Source organism: Mus caroli, unplaced genomic scaffold (assembly GCF_978045245.1).
Source record: "Mus caroli unplaced genomic scaffold, Mus_caroli_1 scaffold_11, whole genome shotgun sequence".
NCBI classification, from domain to species: domain Eukaryota; kingdom Metazoa; phylum Chordata; class Mammalia; order Rodentia; family Muridae; genus Mus; species Mus caroli.
The window spans coordinates 9,603,665-9,610,469 of record NW_028227266.1 but is presented as its reverse complement, the minus strand read 5'-3'; positions in this window follow the sequence as shown (position 1 = coordinate 9,610,469).

Sequence of the window (6,805 nt, the reverse complement as noted above, 5' to 3'; positions counted from 1 at the left end):
AGCAGACCCTTTATACTCATTTTACTTATAATTTAATTGAGAAAGACAAAATAACATTAGACTACTATTGTTGGGAACAAAAGGGTGATGGCCAGAGTTCCTCCTACGCTTTAGGCAAGCGGACATGGGAGGGCTGCCAGATGCTTTTCACTCAGCCCTGGGTGGGCATCTAAGCCACTGACCCCACTCAATGGGGGGTGGACAAAGGGCAGCCCCCAATACCAGGGGCCCTGGGTTAACACCCTCAGCCGTGGAGTTACAGGAGAGAGGGCTGAGGGACAGAGGTTCCCACACAGGCAAGAGTCCTTTGTCTGGGCCTTGACTAGAGCATAGGAAGGCCTTCCATTGGGAGATTAGAAATGGCTCATTAGGAGAAAGCCTATCCCATCGTCCAAGTACAGCAGGCCTTGATGAACAGAGTCAGTCTATGGTTTTAGAGCTCTATTATAAAAAGGCAGGGAGAAAGGAGAGAAAGTTGAAAGAGAGAGAGAGACCAGCCATGGCCAAGAGGAGGGAAGGGGGAAAAGGATAGAGAGAAAAAAAGCTAGAGAGTAAGAGGGAGAGAGGAGAACATGAGGAGAGCGAGAGGAGAGAGTAAGAGAGCAAGTTGGGACCAAGAAGCCCCTCTTATGGTGGGCTGTTATCTTTACTGTAACTAGGTAACTGCGAGGAGTTTAGCCTGAATGTCAGAAGCTTGGGACATTGTCTACATGACTACTAGCCTCACTTCTCCTGTGGGGGCAGTGGGGGCAGTAACTTTGACAGGAGCCTTGAGTCCAGGAAACACGAGGGAACACCTACTGTGCCATTTACGGGGTTCAGACCTCAGATTGACTGGAGACCAGACTGTCTGTGTATAGCCCAATGCCCCACATAGTATTAGACTAGTGTGAACAGTAATTTCTGGAAAGAAACTGGAAATATAACACTGATTGGTGGATTCGAACTTCAGTAATGTGAAGAGGTTGGAATGTTGCAAATCCAGAGTCAAATTATCTTGAGCCACTTTTTAGCCCTGTTAATAGCTGTGAATGACCCCACATGGTGTCATGACATCATTTTGACTATATGGTAAGTCATTTGGGATGTACAGACAAACACCTAGCTATCACTGACTAACTATACAGTCAAGCAGCCTCTGCAACTATAGATAAGGTTTTCCTGCCTTTATGCAACCCACCAGCCTGATCTTTCTACCAGTGTCTTTGTAAAAGTGCCTTAATGTATGTTTTTCATTGTTCTGGTATTTTATAAACTTCATTACAGTCCTACCATGTTGGAGCATAGAATTCTTCATAAAGTAAATTGGTGTTTTTTGGTTTAGGGTCACTTATATTTGGCTACAGAATAAACTTATCTCTTATCCCCTGTGAATTGAGAGGTATGTTTTGCCTGGGCATCCAATCTGCTTACTTGTTTATGCTGTTGGTCACCAATGTCTAAGATACAGGTTAGCTTTCACGAATGCTCCCTGTGGGAGGCTCTATATTTCTAACATTTAATCATCAAACACTCATCTCACAGGCAGAGCCCAGGAAGAAGAAGGATGCAGACTAGTCCACTTGTGCCATCCTGTCTCCACACTGGAGTCTTGATTTTCTGTCTAAACTGCTACTTCAATTTGAGAAGACTTTGGCTTTTTTTTTTTTTTTAGAAATTTTGTCCTTCTACCTCAAATTTTCATCTGTTTTCCTCAAAAATTTCAAGAAGTCAAAAAGCAAACCTCTACAATATTTTGAAGCTGGTATTTTACTCACCTACCAGTAACAAGGAGAAAGATCACCCTTAAATGATAGATACAGTATAGGCACTAGAGAATGGGTTATCCAACATAAGCCAAAAATAAATAGTATTTGTTTTATTACCATTTAATGCTTTGAAAATACATAGTATAAATTTACCTACATTTTGTAGTTCTCATAAACAGTAAAAAGGAGATTTAGAGGGAATTAAAATAAATGTTTTTTTTTTTTTTTCAGTTTGGGGAAACCAGAAAACACTTCTGCTAAAAGACAGCTTCAAATCTCAGAGGATGGGAGATCTGGCTGGTGAAAGGGTGAACTAGGATGTTTGATGTCATTTTGCAGTAAAGAACATGTACAAAGTCTAGAGGGTTTGGTGTTTGAGAGCTTGCATGAGCTAAAGAGAAGCCCAGGTTTCTGGGTACAGGAATAAACTCTGAAGCAGTGTGGGATGAAATGGGGAGGTATGTGTGTGGGGAGTCTAGGGCTTTGTGGGGCATGCTCACAATAGTTTGGGTTAGTATCTGAATCCCCCTTCCCATGTTCTTGTCCCCTCATGGTTCTAAATCTGGATGTCTTTGCACTCTTAACAGTAGCTGAAGAGCTCTAGCAGGTGGGAGCAGACAGACTTGGTGCCAGCAGGTCATACCCTCCCCTCTTACCTCTCTCTGGCAAACTGTAGATTATATTCCTAAAGTCACCAAGGGATATGCCCTTATTTGTCCACTTTCTTATGCCTGTCTCATTCCTAGGGCTGATCACTAAGGTCCAGCTATCAAACATCAAGGTCCAGCAACTAAAACTCCCAATTTGGCTATTCTAATTAAAATACCCAGTCAGAACTTACCAACTCCTCACTTTTATCCCTTCTTAAAATTAACTCTTGCAAAGCTATTTGCTGTGCTTTCTGCCCAATTCAGATTCAGCTACATTGTGTCTTTGCTTTGCTTAATAAAGGATCTCTTTGTGCTTGGAAACTGGTGTTTGAGTGTGGTCTGTGCCTAGTCTGGGGTGCAGAGTGGAGGCCCTGCAGGATGCTGGTCTGGTCCCTTCAGTAGCAATTTTGAGGTAATTAAACCACCTTTCATTGGGGGAAAAGGAGGCTTATTGTATAATACTCCTATGCCTATGCTGAGTATGTGGCTCAGTGGAGGAATTGTACTTGGCACAGAAGGAAGAGGAACTGAGTTCAAATTTTTAGAACCAATATAAAAGCATGCATATCATAGCCAAGGGTACAGAGGGAGCAGAAATAGTCGGATCCCAGGAGTTCTCTGTGCAGTAAGCCTGCCTAAACAGTCAGCTTCAGGTTCAGCAAGAGACCTTGTGGAAGGTCATAGAGGAAGACATTCCTCCTCTGGCATCCACATGTGTACTAATGAGTTTGTGTGCCTGCACACACACACACACACACACACACACACACACACACACACACACACACACCACATATATGCAGTATATGTTGTGTACTTGTACAATAAGAGTAGATATTCTCCATTAATCGGACAGAATTTAAAGTAATATAATATGACTCTCACACACTTAAATGAATTGCATCCATACTTGATCTAGGAAAAACTGAGATGTAATCTTTGTCTTTTACTCAATGGCCACTTAGCGGTGTGAGCTGAGCAGAAGCTGTTTGGAAGCAGGAAGCAGTAACAGTAAGATACAACAGAGAACCACCCACCTGTCAGTCTAGCCCTTTCTCTCAAGTTTTTGGCTTTTCAGTGTTTAATTTAAGCTCTTTCATTCCGAGCATAAAGGGGGTGATTGTGTAGAAGGAAATGCTATGCAAAGCAAATATTTGAAGAACTCATACACTTTTCCCCCTTTACATCTCTCTCTCTCCTTGTTCCTGTATATATAAAGGCAATTGCCCTGATAAATTAGATAAATCCTTCAATCAGGTGGCCGGCCATTCTCTCTCAGACATTAGCACAGGATTCCAAACATCCCTCTAGATGCTTCTACTTATTTTCACTTAAAGGTTAAAAAAAAAACACATTACCTAGATGCTTCTCTCCTTATCCTGAATCATAGGGTGCTTGAACCTGCCACTTGTCCCTGTGATTAATGATGGGCTTAACTACTCTGCTCCCCCTCTGCAGCTGGCAGATGGAGTGCTGAAGGTATGACCCAGCTACATTCTTATTTATGTTCAAAGGAATCGTGTGACCGTTTGTGGCTTTCTCATTTGATTCAAATACCCTAAAGACAAAGGAGAATTCTGGAAAATTTATCTTTGCTTCCTCTTTTGTCTCTGCTGCCCTCTAAATTTTTAAACCAATACCCTTGGGATCTGAGCTCCAGTCTAAGGGTGATCTTGAGGTTTGAAACTTCATTCTAAAGGGACCACAATTGTGACTTAGAAAACCAAAGCTTTTAGAGAGGCAATTAGCATAGAACCTCGTATTTGAGAAGTGTGTTCACTGGAATTGTCACTATTTTAAGCCCGTGTACTGCACAGTAAGTGTGTGTATTAGTGATTCGCCCACCAGATTTTATCATTTTTTATTAGATATTTTCTTTATTTACATTTCAAATGCTATCCTGAAAGTTCCTTTTACCCTCCCCCTGCCCTGCTCCCCTACCCACACACTCACACTTCTTGGCCCTGGCATCCCCCCTGTACTGGGGCATATAAAGTTTGCAAGACCTAGGGGCCTCTTTTCCCAATGATGGCCGACTAGGCCATCTTCTGCTACATATTGTAGCTAGAGACACGAGCTCTGGGGGTACTGGTTAGTTCATATTGTTGTTCCACCTATAGGGTTGCAGACCCCTTCGGCTCCTTGAGTATTTTCTCTAGCTCCTCCATTGGGGACCCTGTGTTCCATCCTATCTGTGTTCCATCCTATATGACTGTGAGTATCCACTTCTATATTTGATATATATACCTCCCAGGAGACAGCTATATAAGGGTCCTTTCAGCAAAATCTTGCTGACATATACAATATTGTCTGGGTTTGGTGGCTGAATATGGAATGGATCCCAAGGTGGGGTAGTCTCAAGATGGTCCATCCTTTTGTCTTAGGTCCAAACCTTGTCTCTGTAACTCCTTCCATGGGTATTTTGTTGTAAATTCTAAGGAGAAATAAAGTATCCACATGTTGGTGTTCCTTCTTCTTGATTTTCTTCTGTTTTGCAAATTGTATCTTGGGTTCTCTAAGTTTCTGGGCTAATGTCCACTTACCAGTGAGTGCATATCAAGTGACTTCTTTTGTGATTGGATTACCTCACTAAGGATGATATAAATACATCCATTTGCCCAAGAATTTCATAAATTCATTGTTTTTAATAGTTAAGTAGTACTCCATTGTGTAAATGTATCACATTATCTGTATCCATTCCTGTTGAGGGACATCTGGGATCTTTTCAGGTTCTGGTTATAATAAATAAGGCTACTATGAACATAGTGGAGTATGTGTCCTTATTACCAGTTGGAACATCTTCTGGGTATATGCCCAGGAGAGATATTGCCAGATTTTCCAGTAGTATTATGTCCAATTTTCTGAGGAACCTCCAGATTGACTTCCAGAGTGGTTGTACAAGCTTGCAATCCCACCAGCAATGGAGGAGTGTTCCTCTTTCTCTACATCCTTGCAAGCATCTGCTGTCACCTGAATTTTTGATCTTAGCCATTCTGACTGATGTGAGGTGGAATCACATGGTTGTTTTGATTTGCATTTCCCTGATGATTAAGGATGTTGGACATTTTTTAGGTGCTTCTCAGCCATTTGGTATTCATCAGTTGAGAATTCTTTGAATAGCTCTATATCCCAATTTTTGATGGGGTTATTTGAATTTCTGGAGTCCAGCTTCTTGAGCTCTTTGTATATATTGGATATTAGTCCCCTATCAGATTTAGGATTGGTAAAAATCTTTTCCCAATCTGTTGGTGTCCTTTTTGTCTTATTGAGAGTGTCTTTTGCCTTACAGAAACTTTGCAATTTTATGAGGTCCCATTTGTCAATTTTTTATCTTACAGCACAAGCCATTGCTGTTTTGTTTAGGAATTTTTCCCCTGTGCCCATATCTTCTAGGCTTTTCCCCACTTTCTTCTCTATAAATTTCAGGCTGGTTTTATATGGAGTTCTTTGATCCAATTAGACTTGAACTTTTTACAAGGAGATAAGAATGGATCAATTCACATTCTTCTACATAATAACCAACAGTTCTGCCAGCACCATTTGCTGTACCAGTACCATGCAGTTTTTTTCATCACAATTGCTCTGTAGTACAGCTTGAAGTCAGGCATGGTGATTCCACCAGAGGTTCTTTTATTGTTAAGAATAGTTTTTGCTATCCTGTTTTTTTATTATTCCAGATGAATTTGCAAATTGTCCTTTCTAACTCAGTGAAGAATTGAGTTGGAATTTTAATGGGGATTGCATTGAATCTGAAGATTGCTTTCGGCAGGATAGCCATTTTGACTATATTAATCCTGCCAATCCATGAGCATGGGAGATCTTTCCATTTTCTGAGATCTTCAATTTCTTTCTTAAGAGACTTGAAGTTCTTATCATACAGATATTTCACTTCCTTAGTTAGCATCCAAGGTATTTTATATTATTTGTGACTATTGTGAAGGGTGTTGTTTCCCTAATTTCTTTCTCATCCCGTTTATCCTTTGTGTAGAGAAAGGCCATTGATTTGTTTGAGTTAATGTTATATCCAGCTACTGCACTGAAGCTGTTTATCAGATTTAGATGTTCTCTGGTGGAATTTTTAGGGTAACATATATACTATCATAACACCTGCATATCATGATATTTTGACTTCTTCCTTTCCAATTTGTATCTCCTTGATCTCCTTTTGTTGTCGAATTGCTCTGGCTAGGACTTCAAGTACTATATTGAATAGGTAGGGAGAAAGTGGGCAGCCTTGTTTCATTCCTCATTTTAGTGGGATTGCTTCCAGCTTCTCACCATTTAGTTTGATGTTGGCTACTGCTTTGTAGTATATTGCTTTTATTATGTTTAGTTATGAGCCTTGAATTCCTGATCTTTCCAAAACTTTTATCATGAAGGGATATTGGATTTTGTCAAATGCTTTCT